General features: G+C 39.9%; 1 protein-coding gene across 1 annotated transcript in view; it reads right to left on the bottom strand.

Annotated features, from left to right (window-relative positions):
• The window catches only part of BTBD18 (BTB domain containing 18), a 31,038-nt gene that overhangs the window by 2,426 nt on the left and 3,327 nt on the right, over positions 1 to 25,285 (bottom strand). The gene's annotated exons all lie outside the window — the stretch shown is intronic.

Raw genomic sequence — 25,285 nt, forward strand, 5'->3', positions numbered from 1 at the left:
AAAATAATAGTAATAGTATTAGAAATTACAAAGAACTTCCAACCTATTCTTTCTACTCACTATTGTCACTTTTAACATGTTACAAAAATAGAGGCGACCAACTGTAAACAGCAGTGCCGTAACTAGACATTTTGGTGCCCTGGGCGAGACAGGGCACCGGCGCCCCCCATCTAAGTGGGAGTGACATTTGTCAAGTGGGTGTGGCCAACCTAATGTGTGGGTGTGGCTAGCACTTTACAGAGAGAGAGAGACTATCATAACTGGGCGGCACAGTGGTTAGCATTGCAGAATAACAGCAATTGTACTGTAAATTTGGCCAATGTTTGCTGCTTAAGGGACAATCTTTTTCAAGATCTGGAATTGTCTCTGTAAATTAGGGATAGTACTTTGAACCTAGGTAAGTTAGTGCAGCAAATTTTAAAGGATAGTCAACTTTTGGGGAAGTCACAACATTCACCTCTCTTTAACTAGTGCTTTTGGCATCAAATCAAATGTTAGCTTTAGTTTAGTAAGTTAGACATTCAGGCAGCCTAAAATCTCTCCATGTGGTACTAGCCGAGCAAAGAACTAACATGTACACAATGAGCAGATTGACTTTTATGTGATTATGGGGGAAATCAAGCTCATTTTGAGGAGTTGTGATGTTTTACGGCACACTTCTGCTTATCTGGGCTCTATATATTTTGGTCAAATCAAAAGTGAATCTGTAAACTAAGACCAATTGCCATTTTGTTAAAATTAACTATGCCATCAAAAAGATACTGAAATAATCCTGTAGGTGTCATATAAAAAATTTGCCAATAGTCAGTAATTTAATTCTACTATAATGTATTTATAGGGTTTAACTAAATAATTTAAAGCGGGTCATTATGTCTCAGCCAATGAGGCTCCTGTATCTCTGGACCACAGTGAAATATAACTACCTCTGGGGTAGGAGAGATACAAAGGAGGGCTAAATACAACTGTAATACATATTATATTCTCCAGAGGGGGGGGGGGGGGGGGGGACACATCACACAGGGGGTTGCTACGTGTTTATCTGGGCACAAGACATGGCACAAGTCGTTATATTAACAGATGTTACTGACAATCGATTCCTCAATACCTGGAATAGCTTGGCGCTTCTGCCCTCAGTGGAACAAGCAGGAAGTCCGGCATTTGAATGCCGAACTTCCTGCTTTCGGTGCGTTCCACTGCGGGCAGAAGCGCCAAGCTATTCCAGGTATTGAGGAATCGATTGTTGCTTGGGTATCGGGCGGCTGCGCCCACTTGGGCTTGTGCCCGGGGCGGTCGCACCGCCGTCGTTACGGCTCTGGTAAACAGGAGAGCATGAGGAGTTTGACTGGGGCAGTACACCTGTCAAACCGTAATGCAGGTGTCCAAAGGCGAGCTCAGGGAGGACAGAAACCTCCTGTGGAGCAGAAGGGCAACAAGGATGTACTTAAATCAGCATAATCATTTTAACATTTAGGTGACCCTTCTCAGATTAAGTATTGTCATTCTTGTAAATGTACGAGGAACTAAACTCCAAATCCCAAAATCAATCCTAAGTGAAATTAAAGCTAAACATGAAGCTGCGCAGGGCTGTATCTAACATTTTAACCTTTGGCTCCCCATTCACATCAAATCATATCATCCTGGTAGGGCTGGACAACGAATTGAAACTTGTACCAATGGTGCCAGACCTTATACTTGTGAATTGCCTTTCTACTTTCGTACATGAACCGCTCATGCCTCAGTTCATGCCTCCATACCTCAGTAACTAAATTAGTCCAATGGACAACACTGGATGCCTCCGGCACTATTCACTTCCTAGCAAGAACAACCTTTGCCAGGGAGGCCAAAGTAAACATATAAAGAGCGGCTTGTTTAGGCTTTCCTCTAATGTGATACCGAGCAAACATACCTTGGGAAGGGGGGGGGGGGGCGGTGTGAGAGGCAGTGTGGAGGAGATACAATCCCATATTTCAATCCAAAAGAATTGAACTGAGCATGCCCACAACAAGTGCCAGAATGTGCATCGCACTTAGGACATTCTGAGAAGGTGCGTTGTTCAATTTTGTGCTTTCTGGAAGAGGCTAAACACACTATGCGCCATATAGAAATTTACCTGCTGGAACATAAGACAGGAGGTGGCATCTCTAGTACCTCCTATCACCAAGCTCCACTTCTCATCTGATAGGACACCCAGGTCAGTCTCCAACCTATTTCTCAGCAGATCCAATCCTCTCAGAGACAGCTGAGGCAGCAGTGTGGCATATAACACAGATATTGATTTACAGGAACCCAAAGAGCGCGTCACATTTTTTAAAGGAGAATCTAGAATCTGCGACTGGTCCCCAGGAAACCGAGCGTTAACGGCATGTCTCAGTTGCAGATATCGGAAGTTAGGTAACCGGTAGATGGTCTTCAATTGCTCAAATGTTCCGAAGTGTCTATATAAATATAAATATATATTTGTCCAATAGTATGCAACCCATACCAATTCTTTAGGAGATTCAAAATAATATTAAAATTTTACAGTACAATTTATACAATTTTTAGATTTAGGTCTTTACAGACATCTAGGGCCCGATTCATCAAGGCAGGCATACTGAGCGCAACCTGCATTTGTTTTAAAATGCACGGAATTCTGGCATACACACGTCTGAATTCAACAATGAGCAGATCTGAAGATACGTGTATATGCTAATTAACTCGGGATTAGGTCTCCTCAGCTCTACTACACAAGACACTGACGGACATGTCCAATATCTATGTGGAATATAAATTCGTAAAGTGCACAAAAAACAAAAAAAACAAAACAATGTCACGCTTTTAATAATATAGGCATTAGTGATAAAACCGTAAAAAATAAAAAAATACATTAGGATGTTATTAACATCTACTAAACATAAAAATGGGATTTTTATACTTACATAAAATCCGTTTCTCTTAATCCATTAGGGGACACCGGGACCTTGGGGTATAGAGTAGGGACAGGCGAACACTGGCACTTTAACTTTAGTTAAACAAAGCTCTGGCTCTATCCCCTCTATACCCCACCTCCTGCTAGAGGCCAGTCTATGTTTAACCAAGCCCGCAGAAAGGAATATAGAGAGGAAACCAAAGAAAAAAGAATAAACCGAACAACACATCACTGTCTTAACAACCAGATAACATGTCAAACAGAAGGAGAAAACAGAGCGTTAAGGATGGGCGTCCGGTGTCCCCCAATGGATTAAGAGAAACGGATTTTACATAAGTATAAAAATTCCATTTTCTCTGACATCCTTGGGGGACACCGGGACCTTGGGGACAGCCCAAAGCTGTCTCACGGGAGGGAACGCTCAGAAGAAACGGCCCGAAGCACCTTTCTCCCAAAACTTGCATCCCTAGAGGCAAACACATTAAATCTGTAAAACTTTGTGAAAGTGTGTACAGAAGACCACGTGGCCGCTTTACACAATTGTTCACTGGAGGCACCATGACGGGCCGCCCAGGAAGCACTTACAGATATTGTAGAATGCGCCCGTAGATTATCTGGGACAGGCTCCCCAGCCCCATTGTAAGCCTGACGGATAACAGCTGTAATCCTTCTAGCAATGGTCACTTTAGAAGCTGGCCAGCCTCTTTTGTGAGCATCATAAAGAATGAAAAGATCCTCAGTTTTGCGTAATTTCTGAGATCTTTTAACATAAATTCGCAAGGCACGAAGAACATCAAGAGTACGAATAGACTCATCGTTATCGGAAGACGAGTAATCAGTTAGAGCCGGAATGACAATATCCTGATTCAAATGAAACTTAGATACAACTTTAGGAAGCAGAGGAGGCTTGCAAGACAAAGCAGCAAGCTCTGAAACTCTGCGTGCCGTAGAAATGTCCAAAAGAAAAACCGTTTTCAACATTAGAAATTTGAAATTCACCATATTCAAGGACTCAAACGGTGGCTGCTGTAAAGCCCTCAACACCAAATTCAAATCCCATGGTGGAACCGGAGGAATATAAGGTTGAACAAGGAGAACACCTTGAATGAAAGTTTGCACATCAGGTATAACAGCAAGTTTTCTTTGAAAGAAGATCGAAAGAGCTGACACCTGACCCTTAAGAGAACTAAGACGCAAACCTGTATTCAAGCCATCCTGCAAGAACCTCAGTAACCTGGCCAGACGAAAAGACGACATAGGATATCCCTTCTTTTCGCACCAACCAATATATGTCCTCCAGACACGATGATATATTTTTGACGAAGCCGGTTTTCGAGCACGTGGCATGGTCTGCACCACCTAATCCAAAAATCCCTTAGGATCCTGGCCTCAACAGCCACGCCGTTAAAGCCAGATATTGCAAACTTTGATGACAAAAGGGACCCTGGGTTAGCAGATCTGGGCGTATTGGCAACCGCCACGACAGACCTCCTGCCATGAAGAGTACGTCAGTGTACCAGGCCCTGTGCGGCCAATCCGGCGCCACTAGAAGCACTGGAACACCCTCTCTCCACCTTTTTCAGTACTCGTGAAAGCATAGCTATCGGAAGAAAAAGGTACACTAAGCGGTACCTCCAAGGGACGGACATAGCGTCTACCGCGACTTCCCCGGGATCTCTTGCACGGGAACAGTAGCGGGAAACCCTGTGATTCAACCGAGATGCCATCATGTCGACATCTGGTTGACCCCATTTCACCACTAACTGTTGAAACACCTCCGGATGGAGAGACCATTCTCTTGGATGCAGAGTCTGCCTGCTTAGGAAGTCTGCTTCCCAATTTTCTATTCCGAGAATGAAGATGGCCACGAGTGCCGAAACGCAAGCTTCGGCCCACAGAAATATCCTGTGAGTCTCCCTCATGGCCAAGGGACGCCTGGTGCCGCCCTGATGGTTGAGATATGCTGTGACATTGTCCAATTGAATCTTTACTGGCTTTCCCTGCAGCAAGTGTTGCGCACTTCTTAGAGCATGAAACACTGCGCGCAGTTCGAAGACATTTATTGGAAGTTTGGATTCCTCTGAGTCCAAAGCCCCTGAAATCGAGCCTGAAGACAGACAGCCCCCCAACCCCAAAGGCTGACATCTGTTATCAGAATCCAATTCCAAATTGAGAACAAGCGTCCCCTGGTGAGATTCTGCCTGTGTAGCCACCAGATCAGCGACTGACGCGTCTGCGGAGACAGGCGAAAAACCTGACTCGCCAGATTCCGATGGGATTTGTTCCATTGGGACAGGAGATCCAATTGAAACTGTCGTGCATGGAACTGAGCAAACTTGAACTCTTCGAATGACGATACCATCTTACCCAGAAGCCTTATTGCAAAATGAATGGAAGGTCTCCTTGCCACCAACAGGGATTTCACCATCCTCAGCAAGGCTAGGATCTTGTCCTGAGGAAAGAACACCCGTCTCAGACGGGTATCGAGTAAGAGACCCAGAAACACCATCCGCTGGGATGGGATCAACTTGGATTTTTTTAAGTTGATAATCCATCCGTGCTACTCCAGGGTCTGGATTACTACCTGAATATGCAACAGAAGCTTCTCTGAAGAATCTGCCTTTAAAAAAAGATCATCCAGGGAAGGGATGATTGTAATTCCCTTGGCCCTTAGCAGAGCAGCCATAACCGCCATGATCTTGGTGAAGATACGTGGAGCTGTGGCGAGACCAAAGGGAAGAGCCTGAAACTGGAAGTGCTCTGACCGAACTGCAAACCTCAACAGGGACTAATGGTCCTTCCAAATAGGCACATGGAGATATGCATCCTTGATGTCTAGAGCCACCATAAATTCTCCCTGTTCCATGCCGACAATGTCCGAGCGTAAAGACTCCATCTTGAAGCTGGGCACTCTGACCTGTGTATTCAAATACTTTAGATTGAGAATCGGTCTGAAGGAGCCGTCTGGTTTTGTCACAAGAAAAAGATTGGAATAAAACCCCAAACCTCTTTGAGAATGAGGAACCAGAATAATCACTCCTGCCGAAAGAAAGATTGAATCGCTTCCATTAAAGAAATGTTTCATCGGACACCACCGATCCCTGAACCGCAGAAGACGGGCTCCTACCACCGACGACAGCGGATGAACAAAAAACCCGTCACGCAGGCTTTGTCTGCAGGCTTTGCAGCTGGACGTCGCCCAGACCAGGCTTGACGTCCCCGCTGCAAACCACCTCCAGGGGCAGATGACTGGCCTGTAGAAGATTGGCCTGAGGAATATTAACCCCGAAACCTTCCCGAGGACTGAAAGGACTGGAATTTGGATAATCTTTGTTTGGGAGCATTAACTGGGAGAAAAATGCCCTTTCCACCTGTAGCTTGACTGATAATGGAGTCAAGCTGAGGTCCAAACAAAAGACCCCCAGGAAACGTTATGGTCTCAAGAACCTTTTCAGACTCCCCATCAGCCTTCCAGGACTTAAGGCAGAGAATACGACAAGCTGCAAGTATTTCTGCAGAGGCAGAAATACGTGCACCAATCAGTCCCGCGTATGTAGCTGCCTCTCGTAAATAATCTATCACCCTCTGAATTTGCTCCACTAATGGAAGCAGTTCAGAGGAAGGCCTGCCTGCCAACAAACCCTGAAAACGGTGTTTTGACCAGTGTTCTACTGCTTTGTTAACCCACACAGATGCCAAAGCAGGCCTGAAAGAGGCACATGCTGCCACAAAAATGAATTTAAGGACGGCCTTAACCCAATGGTCTGTACCATCCTTAAGAGTGGCAATGTTAGGAAAAGGAATAGTAGTTAAATTGGCTAACATTGTAACTGCACCATCCACACGTGGAAGCGTTTACCATTTAGCAAAAACTTCAGTAGGAAAAGGATAAACCGACTGCAGTCACCGAAATACTTGGAACTTGCTATCTGGGAAAGTCCAAGGCTCTGACAACAAATCTTCCAATAGGAAAGAAGCCAGGAAAAAGAAAGAATCTTTTTTTTTTTTCTTCCCTGTGCAAAAAGAGGAGCTTGTGCAACATGAGATACCTCTTACTTAGGAAAGTGAAGTACCTGACACACAGCTTGTATTTATTTCTCCACACTCTGGCGAACCGAATGAATCTCCTCCACAACCGAAGGAGCATCCATGTCAGAATTCACAGCTAAATTACCTTCATTCTGGGAACTACAGTCAAAATCTGGCTTATTTTCCTGAAGTTGTGGCGCCATCCTACTACGCCTATGTGAGGAAGACGGTGCCGCAGATTGTAACATCCTCTCTAAGAGGAAGAAACCTAAACCATACCCTGTACAGAGGATGCAATTCCCTGTACCCAAGCAGGCTGTACAGACTCCGCCAGGGAAAAACAGTCAAACCTTGACTTCGCAAACTAGAACCCATATCAGTTGCTACAGTGCAAGCAGAATCAGAAGATGGAGCGACCACAGCCTGTGACAGCACCAACTGAGCAAGTTCAGCCACTGTATTGGAGAGAGACCAACCCAGGCATGTGTTGCCGTATGTAAAGCAGCAGCTGCTGTATTACACGGTATGCTCTTTGAAAGCCGGCAGGCTGCGCACAGTGCCTGCATGCCTGACTGACCTGATGGTAGCTTTACGTGACAGACAGCCCAGGTGAAACTCAACATTGATGTAACACCAGCTTTACCACGCATGGTTTTTCCCCTTCTGACATGTAAATAGATGGTACAAAACACAAACAAAACAGTAATAAACAGTGTAACAAAACACAATTTAAATAACAAGCAGCCCACAATACGGAACAGAAAGTGAGCCTGCAATACAGGCAATAAAAGCCCCACAGAGTACAAATAAACTTTTGAAAATAACAATCCCCAAACCTTTCTATCAGGACTCAGGACAGAAAAGGGGAGCTATAAAATGGCTGTTTATTCTGGTGTCTGCACACATAATAGTGAGAGACTACCATGGAGGAAGAGTAATAGATTCCCCCAGGGCCCAGCACTGAATTGGTAACAATCAACAACCCAGTGCCTAGCAAGGCTTCACTATCTTAGTGACCCTTATCTGACCCTGTCTCCTGAGTTAAAAATAGAATCTCTTGTTTTTTTTTCATAGAATGACTTGCTTCTAGTAAAAAGTAGTCTGCTCAGGAACAAACTGCGATTTTCTATCCCTCTCACTCAGCATTGTGCTGGGAGAGGGTTCACTTACCTTCTGCCACCCCTCCTCACGCAGTGTCTGCAGTCTGACTGTCAGATCAGGAGGACGGACACAGCCTGCGTCGACTGTGCCCGGCTCCTAGGAGGGTATGAAAACGTTGGGAGAGGGAGGCTGGCAACAGAGGCACCTCTCACAGCACCTCCAATCCCCCCCCCCTCCATACAGCGCTTGCCGCACGCTGCATACTGCATATTCCTGCCATAAAATAATAAAAGTAACAGAAGAGGGCTGCAGCCCAGACACAGCCTTTTCGCCGGGCACTTAAACTAGACTGGCCTCTAGCAGGAGGTGGGGTATAGGGGGGTGGAGCCAGAGCTTTGTTTAACTAAAGTTAAAGTGCCAGTGTTCGCCTGGCCCTACTCTATACCCCAAGGTCGCAGTGTCCCCCAAGGATGTCAGACAAATACATTTTTACAGTTGTTCCTGACTGCAAACACACTCTATAGAATGCATACACGACTGTTGTCACTAGTAATCAGGACTTAGACTAGCTCTGTAGCTTGAGCAAGAGATAAAGCAGAAAATCCTGTACATTTAGATGTCCAAAGCTTGAATCGGAGATGATTGTGTGCGCTTGAATCTGGCATGCCCTTACTGTAACAACCAAACTAAGTCTGGGGCGCTAAATCGAAGATATTATGTAATCGGTTGATAGGTAAATCTCTTTGAAAAAATACCAGGTGCAGCTGTTCAAATGAGTGTCCCCACTCTATTATATTAAAAAAAAAAAAAAAAAAAAAGTAAAGAAACCAATTAACTGTGCAGATAGTATTATGTATAATCAATCAATAATAAAAATCTATGTCAAAAATCCATTGCCAAGTAATACAAAAAATATAATATTAACCAGGAAAAGCAATATTATCTAAAAATAGACAAACAAAAATATACCCACATTGATATAACTCCCACAATAAGAAATATCAATTTCAGAACAGCAATTGTTTCATAGAACCAAGATAAAACCACAGTGTGTCCACTGCGGATATAAGATCTGACAGCCCATAAGTGACTCTTAGTGGGTAAACAATAATTGCTTATTCTGTAAAATGTCTTTGCTTCTTTAAAATTTAAATATGCTGATAAGTAGTGTTCATATGCTCCTTTTTAAATCGCAATCAATTAGGGCGCTCATGTAAACATCCAATAGTTAAGATGTCTATTTTCCGCACCAATTAGCGAAAGACTCAGGAATGAGTTAAGATGCAGTTAATGAACTCCTTCTGAAACTGTATCGCCCTTGAATAATGTCCATCAAATGCTCGGTATTGAAACTCACCCAAAGCGATGCAAGCAGGACTAAATTAAAGAGTACTTACGAGCCGTAGTGTCTACACTTCACCGATAATTTCTCTCCAAAGAGAATAGCTGTGGTGCGCACCTGTGAATACTGTCCGGACAGAATTAAAATAAGCCAATCGGTTCCTCAGGTTACGGTAAATGCTCGCACTAAATCCAAGGCAAAAATATTACAACCACTTGGTCAATATATCTGATCCTCTTTAGGTGGATCCAATGTTGATTTGTTACTTAGAAAGCATAATATGAAAAACAAGCAACGTGTTTCGTCTACCACATGTAGACTTTCTCAAGCCAAGTAACTTACGTTCTAAAAGTCCATCCTTAAATAGAGCCAGAACCCTCTCGTTAAACACTCATCATCATCATTTATTTATATAGCGCCAGCAAATTCCGTAGCGCTTTTCAATTGGGAACAAACATTAATAAGACAATACTGGGTAATATATACAGACAGAGAGGTAAGAAAACCCTGCTCGCAAGCTTATAATCTATAGGACAATGGGAGTTTGAAACACAAGGGCATGTGCTACATCATACTGCACAATGGACCGGCTAGAATGCAAAGGTAAAAGTACTGAGTGGGCTGTGTGTGTGGCAATGTTAGTCAGAGGGTTGTTGTCTTGCGTTAGCTGTGTAGAGGGTGGTAGTAGGGTAATCTAGAGAGATTAAGATGGTAGTTGAGGAATATCATAAACTTGTCTGAAGAGGTGGGTATTCAGAGAACGCTTGAAGCTTTGAAGACAGGTGTGTTAATAAGCATAAAACAGTAACGATAGTGCCCCTAAATAGGCATTAAAAGATAACCAAAATACAATCTCCTAAAAAGGAAGCATACTTCACAAACCCAAAAATTAATTAATAATATTAAAAAAAAAAAAAAAAAAATATATATATATATATATATATATATATATATATATATATATATATATATATATAGATATATAGATATATATATAGATATAGATAGTGTAAAAAAAAAAGAAAGTAATAATAATAAAAATCCTAGTAGGAATCAACACATATAAAACTCCACACAATATAACATACATAAATTAACATAACAGCAATTCCTAATTGGGTCTAAATAATTTTACCCTTAAAAAATATTTTATGACACAAATATATATGCGCATACATGAAAAAATATATGCAATACATATCAAATATGATAAAGTCTAAATATATATATGATCTACAATGACCTTCAAAGATACCAGTCGTTAAATTCTATGGTCTCATTCTGACACTCTGGACTTAATGTCTGTAATTTAAACATCCAGGACACCTCTCCTCTACACCATCTTTTATATCTATCCCCCTCATGGAAGGGTCAAAACTCTCTACTCCTACAATAGTAAGACCTAAGGGGTCTCAATTATGACTCTTAGAGAAGTGTCTAGAGATACTATGTGTCTGCCAACCTTTATGTTTAACCTATGTTCCCTAAACCGCATTTTAAGTAAGCGGGTAGTCCTACCTACGTACTGGAGTCCACATGGGCACTCCAGTATGTAGATTACATGAGTTGTCTCGCAGTTTATAAATTGCATAATCTCATATTCTATTCCATAAACTGAAGACTTTATTCTACATATAGCATTCCTAATAAATTTGCATGTCAAACAGACATTTTTATTGCATCTGAAACACCCCAGTGGTGTAGATGGTAACCACGATGTATTCTGGATCTGATCTTTCTGTGTTTTCAATACACTCGGTGCAAGCAGACTTCTAAGGTTGTTATTCTTCTCAACCTATTCTTGGTTTGTGATCTAACATACCATTAAAAACAGGGTCCTGCTGTAACACCTTCTAATTATTAGAAACAGTTTTCCTGGGCTTGGCCTGGCAATCAAGATGGCCGGTTGAGTTTTCTGAGTGCTCTGCCTCTAGACAACTTTTGGCAACTTGAATCTTGATTTTTGTTGAATAAGTATGTTCCAGCACTACACCATTGGAAAGTGGTAACATCACTGCCTATATAGCCGAATCCATTTTTGAGCTTACTACCCTTGGAGACCTGTGTTTTATCCTTCTGTGTTGTCCTGCTGTTTTAGCACGGGTGGCTCCTGTCAGCTATTGGTGTACTATTTCCGATTGGGACTGCTAATTGCACCGCCATTCCCTTCCCTGTGTTTGCTTACATCTGGCTTAATCTACAGACACGGACATTAGTGTACAGAACCGATACTTTTTTGTAGACTCCCTGCTTGCCTTATTTAGAGTGAAGGAGATGTATGCACTGTCGGCAGTTGGAACCATTACCTGCGCCACCATTCCCCTCACAGCACCAGTTTTTGTCTCTAGCTCAGTATACAGAAGCTGATATCGGAGTGCTCATATGCTATAATATTTCACCCTAAAACTACTGCTTTATTCAGGGAAAACCTAGGGAAAAAAAGAAAGATTATAGAGGGGCAGAAAATTTAGATTGGGTCCTGTACCCGCGCCACCATTTTTCCTACAGCACCTGTCTCTGCCAATCTGAATATTTGGCTATTACCATCGGGCCATAAAAACAATACTCATCTGCAAGTTTGTACTCACTTCATCGATTAGACGCGAGATCACGATTTCTTGCAGCACATTACGAATCTCTTGCATAGACGGCTCACCTGGCAGCATTGCTTACAGCTGGACTCTATAATTCTCAGAAACCCTGTGTCCCGTTTCTGGTATATATAACACACCTCTTAAATAGTCTGCTGTGCAACGAGGATTCGCCAAACATAGAGACCGGTGTCACTACTACTGCACACGGAGACCACTGCTGCTGAGGTGGGTTGCCCTGGAGGATCTAGTTGCAGCTCATCAAACTACCTTGAACATACGATCTCCAAATAAGATCAACTTGTATATATATATATCTATATATATCTATATATATATCTACATATATATCTATATATATATATATATATCTACATATATATATATATATCTACATATATATATATATATATATCTACATATATATATATATATCTACATATATATATATATATATATATCTACATATATATATATATATCTACATATATATATATATCTACATATATATATATCTACATATATATATATCTATATATATATATATATATATATATCTGCATATATATATATATATATATATATATCTACATATATATATATATCTACATATATATATATCTGCATATATATATATCTATATATCTATATATATATATACATATATATATATATATATATATATATATATATATATATCTACATATATATCTATATATGTATATATATATATATATATATATATATATATATATATCTACATATATATCTATATATGTATATATATATCTATATATATATATATCTACATATATATCTATATATGTATATATATATCTATATATATATCTATATATATATCTATATATATATATATATATATATATATCTATATATCTATATATATATCTATATATATATATATCTACATATCTATCTACACACATATATATATATCTATCTACACACATATATATATATATATATATATATATATATATATATATATATATATATATATATATATATATCTATCTACACACACATATATATATATATATATATATATATATATATATATTCACCTACTTCAAAAACTAGGTTCCTAATCAAGAGGATCTAAAGGTCACTAGTTATGTGGTCATTCATCTAACCTAACCCTAAACTACAGAGACTCTTAAATAACCAACCCTGATTGTCAGTTGACCCTCAAACTACTCCTATAGTCTCCTTGTAGGCTGTTGCCACATTATACACATACAACATACATTTGTTTGTTGGAACCTCTAAAGATCACAGTCTTCCTCCAGAACTGCACACCTGTCCTATAAACAAGATACATACTATATATACTCATTTATTCAGATCTTTTGTTAGAGCTATCATTTTGATTGAATAGACTAAATTGTTTAGAACATCTTTTAAATTGGATCTCTGTTACTACCATTTGGCCAACTTCTAAAATAACACCCTTTTAATATCTTTTATATTGCTCCAAGTCCTATAATCTCAAAGAAGACAGGTACATTTAAATCTTCCTGTCTTATTTATCTTTAGCTATTTGACAAACCATGATGTGATACCTCTCTTGGTCTGGTGCGTGGACCAATTTCTACTGGAACATCTTCTATTTGCCTATCTGGTTGTGTATATTCCTGATCTCTTTTTAATTTGTATGAGAATGCCCAAAAATAAAAATTCAACCTCTCAAATCAATTGTGAAATATCTCACCCCAAGCCATAACAATTCGCCTAGACAAATGTCCTCATCATCTCTACCTGGTAGTGACTCTGAAATGGACTCTTTAGGTGAAGACCCTACAGCTCATTCCACTAAAGCGGATATTGCTGCCCTTCTCTCCGAAATGAGAAATATTAAACAAATTATTAAAGATGAAGTGACTAAAGCAATGTCTAACCTCTCTTCCGAGGTCGCTGAAATGGGCAATAGGGTTGATGCCTTGGAACGATCTCACGATGAAACTATACAATACCAAAAATCCTTTGAACAAGAATTTGCTTCTATTCAAGAGAGTCTTCAGATCCTTGCTGATAAACAAAAGGACGCCGAGAACAGAAGTAGACAAAATAGTAATAGAATTCGTAATATTCCAGAGTCCGTGGAGGGGTCGCAACTAGAGGACTATCTTCTGCGATTATTTCGTATATTAGCCCCCTCTATCTGACGAATTCCTCCTGCTTGATAGAGTTCATAGGGCGCTTCGTCCTCGTTCACAAGATACTGACTCTCCGAGAAATGTTATTCTTCGATTACACTATTACAAAGCAAAAGAACAGATGCTTAGAAGTGTTAGAGGACGCCAGGAGATTCTCATGGATGGAGTTAAAATTATGCTGTTCCAAGATCTAAAACCCTCTACACTGATCAAACGGAGAGAGATGAAAGATCTCTTGGAGACCACAACAAAAAATATAGATGGGGCTTTCCATTTGCTCTCATAGTCCAGAGAGAGGGTAGAATACTATCCGCTAAATCTATGGAAGAATCTATATCTTTACTTAAGAAACTAAACCTTCCTGTACCAGATCAGTCCTCTATACACAACGCTAATCCTCTACCACAGAGAGCTCCAAGACAAACATGGCATACCGTTTCCTCTAAGAAGACTAACCATCCAATCACCTGAATGGTTATCATCTATCAAAATTGAGCTCTACGAATTCCTAATTGGATTTCCTGTTCCTGTTAATTCTCGAAGATTGTTCTTTGAGTACACATGGATCCAGGACTGATTTGTTTATAACTGTTATATTTGCTTGTTTGTCCTTTTTTTGTCCTTTTCTTTTCAGGTTTAGCAATCATCTTAGATTTATGCAATTCTTCATCAAGCTTACCTACTACATCGCTCCCTATTTTGGACCCTGAATTCTTCAGGACTTCCTTTCAAATGCCGTTTTCTCATAATCATCTATAGACAAGTCTAATATTTTAGTATGTTTGCTAACACCATACACTATATTAATATAGTTAAGTACTATTGTTTTTGGTATTATCGCAAATTACATTGTTGTTCCACTATGTTATTGCATTACTATTCTGTCTATTTTATGATTTTGTCCTTCCACGCACCTTGGACCTGTAAGGTTTTCACACTTCTGTAACCCATCTGGCATATGCCAGAGCCACATTACCCCCCTCTGGTCATTAGGACCAGTTTCGGACACTTTTGGCTATTATGCCATCTCTTTCCCCATGTCCATCCTCTCAGGCTAATCATTTTTTATGACACTAGCCTTCATTTCCTTACCTTTTTCTTTACTTTCCGTACCCTATTTTATCCCTTCACTTGGAGTCGTTACTCTGGATTCCCGGTGGCTTAAACACTATTTTTTATTTTGAGCTTTAATAGTTTATTTCTACACTTATGGTTATCAAAATTATAACGCTTAAGGGGCTGAACTGTCCAAAGAAGAGATCTACTCTATTCCGTACTGACAACTAAAGGGCGACATAGTGTTTTTATAAGAAACCCACTTTCTGGCCCCCACCACCCTGAACTCAAATCTAGATTAGAACCTTGTTCTTTTCATGCTTGCGATCCTGCTAAAAAGAAAAAGGGGGTTGCTATTCTTATAGCTAAACATCTCACATTCACAGTATCTAAGGAAATTAAGGATCCAGAGGGGCGTTATATTATCCTAACAGGTGACCTTAATAACATCCATTACACATTATTAAATGTTTATGCTCTCAATACGAACCAAGATCAATTTTTCAGTTCTATAAGTGACCTTCTTTCACTGCACCGGGTGGGTAAGGTAATCTTGGCGGGAGACTTTAACACTATTGTGGATAGCCATTTGGACAGATCCACTCGTCCCCCTCAGTCAACTCGCCATACCATTGATACTAACTCTAAGTCCTTAAGATCTCTTTTGTCCCAACATTTTTTATTTGATGCATGGAGAGTTAGGGAACCTACTGCAAAAAATTTTTACTTTCTTTTCGCCGGTTCATGGCGTATATACACGCCTTGACATGATCTTCCTATGTGTAGATTTAACTCAAAATATACTTAACGTGAATATTCTCCTTAGCACGTGGTTGGACCATGGCCCGGTGACTATGGAAATTATGGGTCCACAGATAGCACAAAAACAATTTCTATGGCGCCTTAATGAGAGGGTTTTACTCAACCCCATTCTTAAATTGCAAATATATACAGAAATCTGCCAATATTATGAGACAAATATTGATTTCTCTATATCCCCCATGCTCCTCTGGGATGCACATAAGGCTGTAATTCGGGGTAGTTTGATTAGAGCAGCTGTATATGCCAAAAAAATAAGAACTCAGAAATTTCTAGAGGTTACCAGACGTGTCAACAGCCCTGATAGATTCCATAAAAACTCGGGCCTATCAGAGGATTATACTAAACTTGTAGCAGCTAGAGGAGAGCTAAATTTTCTGCTTTCCACCAAAGCAGAGAATTCTCTTAAATGTTTAATACAATCCTTTTATAAAAAAAGAGATAAAGCAGATAGATTATTGGCTTCTAGGCTTAGATCTAAACTTTCCCAAAATAATGTATCCCGTATTAAAACTCATTCAGGGGATAGTACTCCAGTTCCAAATCAAATAACAGACGAGTTTAAAAAAATTCTATAGCAAACTCTATAACATCTCATTAACACATGACCCCTCTTTAACTCCAACAGAGGCCTCTAGACATTTTCTTTCCCAATGTCACTTGCCTAGACTTCTACCTGAAACAATTCAACAATTGGGGGCTGACCTTACAATATAATACATTTTTGATGTTATTAAAAACTTGAAATCTAATAAAGCACCAGGTCCTGATGGTTTTACAGCTATTATAAAACCTATAATAAACTTATTTCGCCTTATCTTCCTGACATGTTTAATAGTATATTAAAAAAGGTGGCTCATTTTCAAAGGAAGCTCTTGAAGCATGTATTATAGTCATTCCAAAGGCGGGTAAGGACCCGTCTGATTGTGCCAATTACAGACCCATTTCACTTTTGAACACAGACATTAAGATCTATGCAAAAATACTTGCTAACCGTCTTAACGCGGTACTACATCTTCTGATACATATTGATCAGGTAGGTTTTATACCATGCCGTCAGGCCCGTGATAATACTAGAAGAATCATTAGTCTCATTCACTACATTAATTCTACTAAAACCCCGGCTGTAGTGCTTTATTTGGACGCAGAGAAAGCCTTCGACCGAATTATTTGGCCCTTTATGTTGGAGACTCTTAGAGCATTTGGCTTTGAAAGTACCTTTCTCCAGGGTGTTCAAGATTTATATTCAAACCCCTCTGCTAGGATTTCAGTAAATGGGGCGATTTCCTCCCCAATCTCAATTACCAATGGCACTCGTCAAGGGTGTCCTCTTTCCCCTTTGATTTTTGCTCTTGTGATTGAACCTCTAGCAGCCATGATTCGCCTTTCCCCAGATACTAAAGCAGTTAGTTTATATTCCTTGGGATCGATTCTTAGTCTATTTGCAGATGACATTCTTATTACATTAACGTCTCCTCACACCTCGCTCCCAAATCTGTTTTCCATCCTTACAGCTAACGGTTTGATCTCTGGCTATATGATCAATCTTTCCAAAACGGAGTCCATGGCTCTTCATGTATCATCTTCCACTTTGGGTCTTCTTAAAAATAATTTAAAATTTTCTTGGCGGCATAAAAATCTAAAATACCTTGGGGTTTATATTACTGCCCAATATGAATCTTTATATGCTGATAACTTCCCCTCCATAATTAAAACAATTAAACTAGACCTACTTAGATGGCAAAAATTATTTCATGGTTGGGTCGAATAGTTGTCCTTAACATGAATATCCCTCCACGCTTGCTTTATCTTTTCCAGACCCTCCTGGTACAGGTACCTAGATCTATTCTATCTCAACTACATTGTTGCTTTTCTCAATTCGTGTGGTTGCATAAACCCGCACATTACTTTACGTAGAACAATAGTTAGTGGTGGCAGAGGTTTCCCGGACATCCGCTTATATTATATGGCTACCCACTTCAGCCAGGCTGTGGCATGTTTTGCAGGATACCGGGGTCCCCAATGAATTGATCTAGAGGCCTCCTGCTGTCGTGTATAATGCCTAGGCTCAACTCTAGGGATTCCAATGGGCGCAAGATCTTTCCGGTTGAAATCTCATCCTGTTTCTCTCTTCACATGTCAAATTTGGAATTCTTGCAAACTTCACTTAAAGCTTACTTCCACTCACTCCCCTATAACACCTCTCTTGCACAACCCCGCTTTTACTCAAGGACATTGTCCTTCCCGTTTCAAGGCTTGGCAAGACAGAGAAATTAGGATGGTGGGGGACGTTATACAAGTAAATGTATTTCTTTACAGTTGCTACGAGAAAAACTAAACTTCCCTAATTAAGCCCATTTGCATTTCTCCAAGCAAAACACTATGTTGACTCTCTACCTAAAATTGATATAACAAGACCATTAACTTCCCTGGAATCTTTATGTACACATTCACAAATTATTATGATTATTGCCACACTTTATGACCTCCTGATTTCCTACAAACAAACTAATTCCCCCATTCATGAGCTCAGGTGGGAAGCGGACTTAGGTAAACCACCTGATGAGGATGCTTGGGTAACAATTAGAAAGAGAGTCTCTAAAACATCCATTTCATCTTTAGTCAAGGAAAATGCATACAAAATTTATTATCATTGGTACCTGGTCCCCACTAGACTGAAAAGAATATATGGTTCCACCTCTGATCTATGCTGGAGAGGTTGTGGAGAGCAGGGGTCCTTTCTCCACGTCTGGTGGTCTTGCCCACAAACTACCTTTTTTTGGGATGATGTTGCCACTTTGATTAGTAATGTTACTTCCATCCAGGTTTCCAAGTGTCCTTGATCGTTTCTTCTAGGCTACCCTATCAAGGTTTTAGATAAATACGCAGATAAATTGTCCGTTCAAATCCTCAATGCTGCTAGATGTCTAGTTGTAAAGCATTGGAAAAACCCTGATCCTCCATCTAGACAAAAACTAATAAATACAATTTGGTACCTGGCATCTATGGAAAAAATGTCTGCATATCTAAATAAGAAAACTCAAATTCTCTCAAATCTGGAGTGATTGGTTCAATTACAATGGTTCCTCTGGAATCACACAATCAACTGACCTTCCCCAAAGTATATCTGCCCTTTTTTAATAAATAATATTTTGTAGATAATGTACTACATCAGGGGTGTCCAACCTTTTAGCTTCCCTGGGCCACATTGGAAGACGACGAGTTGGTTTGGGCCGCACATAAGATACACAAACAATAACTGGTCATCCAAAAAAACCATAGAAAACATAGTTAACATTATATATATATATATATTCACTTTTTTTTCAAATCACCCTATACTTACCTTTCAATCGCCCTGTTCAAAAAATCCTCTCTAGTTATTATACTATAATCACTTTTTGTATTGTTTCGATGCAATATCAATAAAGTGCATTTAAGCCAGGCATTGTATATCAGGGTGCCCTGACCAAGCCTGCGGTACCTGACATATACATCACTGTGACCCCAAATTGTGACCTGTTTTGCTAATTACACCACTATGTTAGTTAAGGGATAACAACTTATAATGGGCCAAAGAGAATAATATATAATGCCCCATTAGTATTAGAAGTAGAAGTATGTAGCAGGGAGATAAGGTCCATGATGCTCCAGGACCAGGTGACTTTTATTCACTGGTCAGCGTCCCTTGAAATAAAAAAAATCCCCCTTAACTTACCTTTTAATCGGCTTGTTCTCCTGTCCTCTTCTCTTCTCCAATTCTGTGCTGCTGATTGTTCTTCTCGCGCGGGTGACTCCTCTGTGCTGCGCTCCGCAATGGATGTTGGGCGTGATGACATCACGCCCGACATTCACTGCGAGCACCGCACAGAGGAGGAGGAGACAAGGGAGGGAGCTGGAGTACCAGCTGATGTGACCGCAAGGTAAGTATTTTCTTTTCTTTGCAGGATTTTTTTTTTTCCATCAACAGTGCTGCCCCCTTGCCACAACCAAAACTCCTTCTGGGCCACATTTGCAGACGTGCTGGGGCGCACGTGGCCCGCGGGCCGCGGGTTGGACAACCCTGTACTACATTATCTTTCCACCTCCGGAGTCCAGGTTTCGACCTCACTATTTCCCTCCCCGTTTAATCCCCCCTCTTTTTCCCTTTATTTAAAACATCACATTGTCAGACTTCATATTGTTAAATATGATTTTTTTGTTAAGGTCTCATAAGGCCATTGTTCAGCCATTTTATTGTAACTTGCATAGAAATATTTGCTAAAAAAGATTATTCATTTTTCTGCTGATGTGAGCCTATGCCCTTGAAGTTAAGCTGACAGAGAACACCAAAATAAATGTATCAAGATATGAAACAATGAGCATTTTCATATCCAGCTGGTAGTATGGGAGCTGTGCCCTTGATGTTGCATACCCCCAGCTCCCCTTGAGATAAAAGCAATAGGCTCATCTGTCCTTAGAAGGGGGAGAAAAATAAACACCTCAAGAATACGTGAGAAAGTTAATCAGTAGCGCTTCTCATAAACTAATGGTATAAACTATTGTATGCATATGACGTAGGATTAATTTATTCAGTAGGCTATAAAAACTTGTATCTTTGTATCAATAAACTAGAGAATATTCCTTGTATACAGAACTTGGTCTGTGTCAATTCACTCCAGCTGATTGAAGCGCTTCCAGATATACTTGAAACCACAGGCAGACTTGGGTCAGAATTTTAGATCTTACAGTATATAGGTCTATTCCTAGTTTTATGTTACTGCATTTGTGAATCTTAGACTCTCACTTCAATTATACTTGGTCATCTCAACTTGCCTTTATCATAAAGTTAGTATATATCTATTGTATCACTTGCAGAAACTTGTAGGCTTAAGTAAATACACAGTGATGACGGTCATTAACACTAGCTAGACACTTTTGCGGTTTGTGAATTGACCTCTAAAGATAATAGTTTTCTTCTCCTCATGCCTATATTATATGGTTTTATGGGTGTATTCTACAATTAAATTCCTACAACTTTCATACATACACAAGAAGGAATCATATCTGCTGTATTATAATGTATAATAATTAATATTAAATATTGTATTTATAATAATGATATGTAATATACATTTGTAAACAATAGTAAGTAATTAATTTATAATAAATAATATATACTATAACGAGATATTTATTTAAACCATACCCAATAATCTATACATGTTTTACCATCAAAACAAATGTTAAAAAAATATTGTATCTTTTATCCTTGTTCATTGTAATTACTTCTTGTGACGAACTTTAATAAAGTCTTTAAAAAAAAAAAAAAAACAATTTTCCTTATCAAATGAGATTTATTATTACATTTGAAGATGAAGATAAGAAAACCCATAGGAGTTTTAACCAGCTTTTTTCCTCCCCTTTGGGACTAACATATCTTCTCTCTCTTGTTTGGATGCAGAACCTCTATTTTCATCCAATAGTAGGTTAGGGTATCCTCTACTGAGAAAATCATACATCACACAACTTGTAAATCAAAATTCTCTTTCAAAGCACAATTACGTTTAATCTTACACATTTGTCCTTTTGGAACATTCCTAATCCATGGTTTATAATGCCCACTATTATAATGCAAATATGTACATGAATCAACAGACTTGTTATAATTAGTAGATATTAGCATCATTCACAGAGAGTGAGATCCAGGTAATTAATAGATTTGTAACTCAATTGGTGTGCAAACGTCAAATTATAAGTGTTAGAGTTCAAAAAAGAAACAAATTCAGCCCTTATTGTACATTGACTACAGAGGAACACCCCTTCCCCGCCCTGTTCCCTCCCTGAATTTGTAGGCTGTAGTAAGTGTCTTTTGCGTACAAAGATGAATTGAACGTTGTTGCGTCTAGTGGAGTATGGTCCGGCTCTGGGAATCCACAGATCAAATTTGCGAATTATATGCATAAAATTAGCATTTACATTCCTTGATGAATCAGGCCCCTTATGTTTGGTCCATGTTTTTTTTTTTAAATAATTCTTTAAGGTGTAAGTGCCTGTACGGCTGCTGGAGCCTCATTTCATCATCACCAACATTTATTTATACAGTGCCAGCAAATTCTGTGGCGCTTTACAATTGTGAACAAACGGTAATAAAACAATATTGGGTAATACACACAGACAAAAGTAAGAGGGCCCTGCTCGCAAGCGTACAATCTATAGGACAATGGGAGTTTGATGCACAAGAGCACGTCCTACACCATATTGCATATTGGTTCAGCTAGAATGCAAAGGTAAAAGCTATTGAATGGGCCATATGATCAGTCACACAGCAATGTTGGTCAGAGGGTTGTTGCCTTGTCTTAGCTGTGTAGAGGGTGGTAATAGGGTAACCGATGAAGATTTAAGTGGTGGTTGAGGAATATTATAAGCTTGTTTGAAGAGGTGGGTTTTCAGAGATAACTTGAAGGTTTTAAAACTAGAGGAAAGTTTTATTGTGCGAGGGAGGGGATTCCACGGAGTGGGTGCAGCCTGAAAAAAGTCCTGTAACCGGGAATGGGAGGATGTGATGAGAGTGGGAGAGAGACGCAAATCTTGTGCAGAACGGAGGTGTTGAGCTGGGAAATATTTTGAGACAAGTTAGGCATGTATGTTGGTGCATTTTTTTTTATGGCCTTGCATGTTAGTAGAAGAATTTTATATTGTATTTGTTGAAAAACAGGCAACCAATGTAGAGACTGAGAGTGGCTCAGCAGAGGAAAATTTTGATCTGCTAGGAGCAACTCTTGCAAACAAAATGAGAAATAGAGAGATGCAAACAGAGATGGAACATTTGGCGTATGACTTCATTTGTAGGTCAGCAAGGGGGGGTGGATCTCTCACCAGACACTGTATTAACACAATATCAACTATGCATCATCCCGCCATGAGAGGATAATCTTTTACCCCAGCAGCCTACAGGACTTCTACATTTATGGGTAGCACAAGTGTGCTATAGTATAGAGCAGGCCTGTCCAACCTGCGGCCCTCCAGGTGTTGTGAAACTACAAGCCCCAGCATGCTTTGCCAGTAGACAACCTGTTGATAGCTGGAAGGGCATGCTGGGACTTGTAGTTTCACAACATCTGGAGGGCCGCAGGTTGGACAGGCCTGGTATAGAGGGAGTCTATCACCACTGGAAAACAGTGAACATTTCCACTATGAACAACTATGAACAACTATGATCCACTTCCATTTTTTTTGGTTTTATTTACATAATTTTTATGTTTTAATTGTTTAAGTAATCTGCTTAGTTTCTATTTGAATAAAAAAAAAATATTTAACAAAAAAAACAAGCATTTCTTTTACCAGTATATACGGTCCATGCAGAACTTGAACTATAGCATCACAGGTCTCAAACCCAGAGCTTGGGGTGAAATTCTGTGCTGTGTTTGAGATCAGCCAATGTCCTTCCTGTAGTCAAAAATCTAGGGGTAGAAACCAGTCTCTGCTCTGCAGATATGGGACTCCTTAAATGGGTATCCTTCTTCTGAATGAGGGGGTTGACAAGCTGAGCAGCTCCTGGAATGTGGGTTCATTCATTCTCAGAAAATTTCTTAAAGTCATCAGGGTTGTCCCATATCTCCTATAGCAGCGGCATATGAGAAAATTAGTCTCTCCTCTGGAACCACTCTTTGGTCCAACAGGTCCGCTTCTTTCTCTCCGGGTCTGTGCTTGCAATGTGTCTTGCCATAGCGAGTAGCAAAAGACTCAAGCTTGCTGTAGTTCAACTGTGTACATTATATTAAAATAAATCGTAAACATGCATTTGCGAATGTGCACTGTACACAAAGATGTGTTATAGAATGAATGGCAATGACTCATTTCCTATTTATCCTTGTGCGAGTTTATTTTGCAGGTGATGTTCAGCCCTTTATTTTAGGCTGTGACAGGATGGACCGTCTATGCCACCCTGTGTTGTTGCTGGGAACCGGCTGGGCTTACTTTGCCACCGTTTCCTTACGTTATCCCAAATGCGCCCTCTTGCCGCAGTAGGAGGGGTTTACAATGCTGCCACCACTGAGCTCCTTTATGGCGTTCAGAACCATGTTCCTTCTGGATAACTGTCACTGCTAGTGTACTCCTGTGCTAGTACACTTGGGCTGGTAACTCTGAACCTCTTACTATGGATCAGGGTTGCTGTGGATGGATCCCCCCCTGGCCTATCACACTGACCAGAGCTGCATGGGTAGCAGGCAGACCGGTGGTACTGGAAAAGCTTGGGTCCAAACCTCAGAGAACGGATTATATTTAGGGTGTAATCTGCAGGTCACAGGATTACAGCAATATTGAAGAAGTTGTCAAGCAGGGTCTTGAAGCAAAGAGAGATGTTTTATTTCGCTTAGGTGCCGTGACAAGGACAGTTCCACTGGTTAAAGGCATCAGTGGTCAGGTCAAATGGAACATCAGAATGATACATTTCAGTGTACAGGACAGTGCTTTTTATACAGATTTGGACACAGGCTATTTTTAGAATCAGGAAGTAACCTGTTTACCAAAACATAGATTTACATGCATTGCAAAGCTAACACTATTTACACTTATCTGTGATGCCTTACAAATTCAGTGATGTCCTGCATCTTGTTTTTAGACGCAGGAAATCTAGCAGCACGTTTTAAATTAAACCTTCCTATCTCCAAGTGAAACCTTACACATCAAAAGACCCAATTAACATATGTGCCTTTCTTCAGAATACACATTCCCACAGAACATCACAGACCAAAACAAGACATTTTCCCACTTCACAATACACAAAAGGCTTCCATCCACAAGGGCTCATTGTTTCAGATATATACATCAGAAATAGGCATTTGCTTTAGAAAGGTTAAAACAGAAAAAAACTAATTTTCTACCCTGGTCTCAGAAATAACGATTTCCTATCTCAAAATATACACAATATCAAAAATAAGTGCATGTGCAATTATATAAATACCGTATATACTCGAGTATAAGTCGACCCGAATATAAGCCGAGGCACCTAATTTTACCACCAAAAACTGGGAAAACTTATTGACTCGAGTATAAGCCTAGGGTGGGAAATGCAGCAGCTACTGATAATGGTAAAGCAAAAATCAATGTAGGGTGCTGTCACCATAACAAGGAACCCACAGGCTCTTTATCTGGGCCAACTTTTGGAGTGTGTAACCAGGGTTAACCAGCAAACACACACTGCACCAGATCACATCTTACCAGGCTAACTGCAGCCTATCATTCACCTCCAGTACCATGGAAATGTAAAAATATTTTC

The sequence above is a fragment of the Mixophyes fleayi genome, chromosome 6, assembly GCF_038048845.1.
Source record: "Mixophyes fleayi isolate aMixFle1 chromosome 6, aMixFle1.hap1, whole genome shotgun sequence".
NCBI classification, from domain to species: Eukaryota; Metazoa; Chordata; class Amphibia; order Anura; family Limnodynastidae; genus Mixophyes; species Mixophyes fleayi.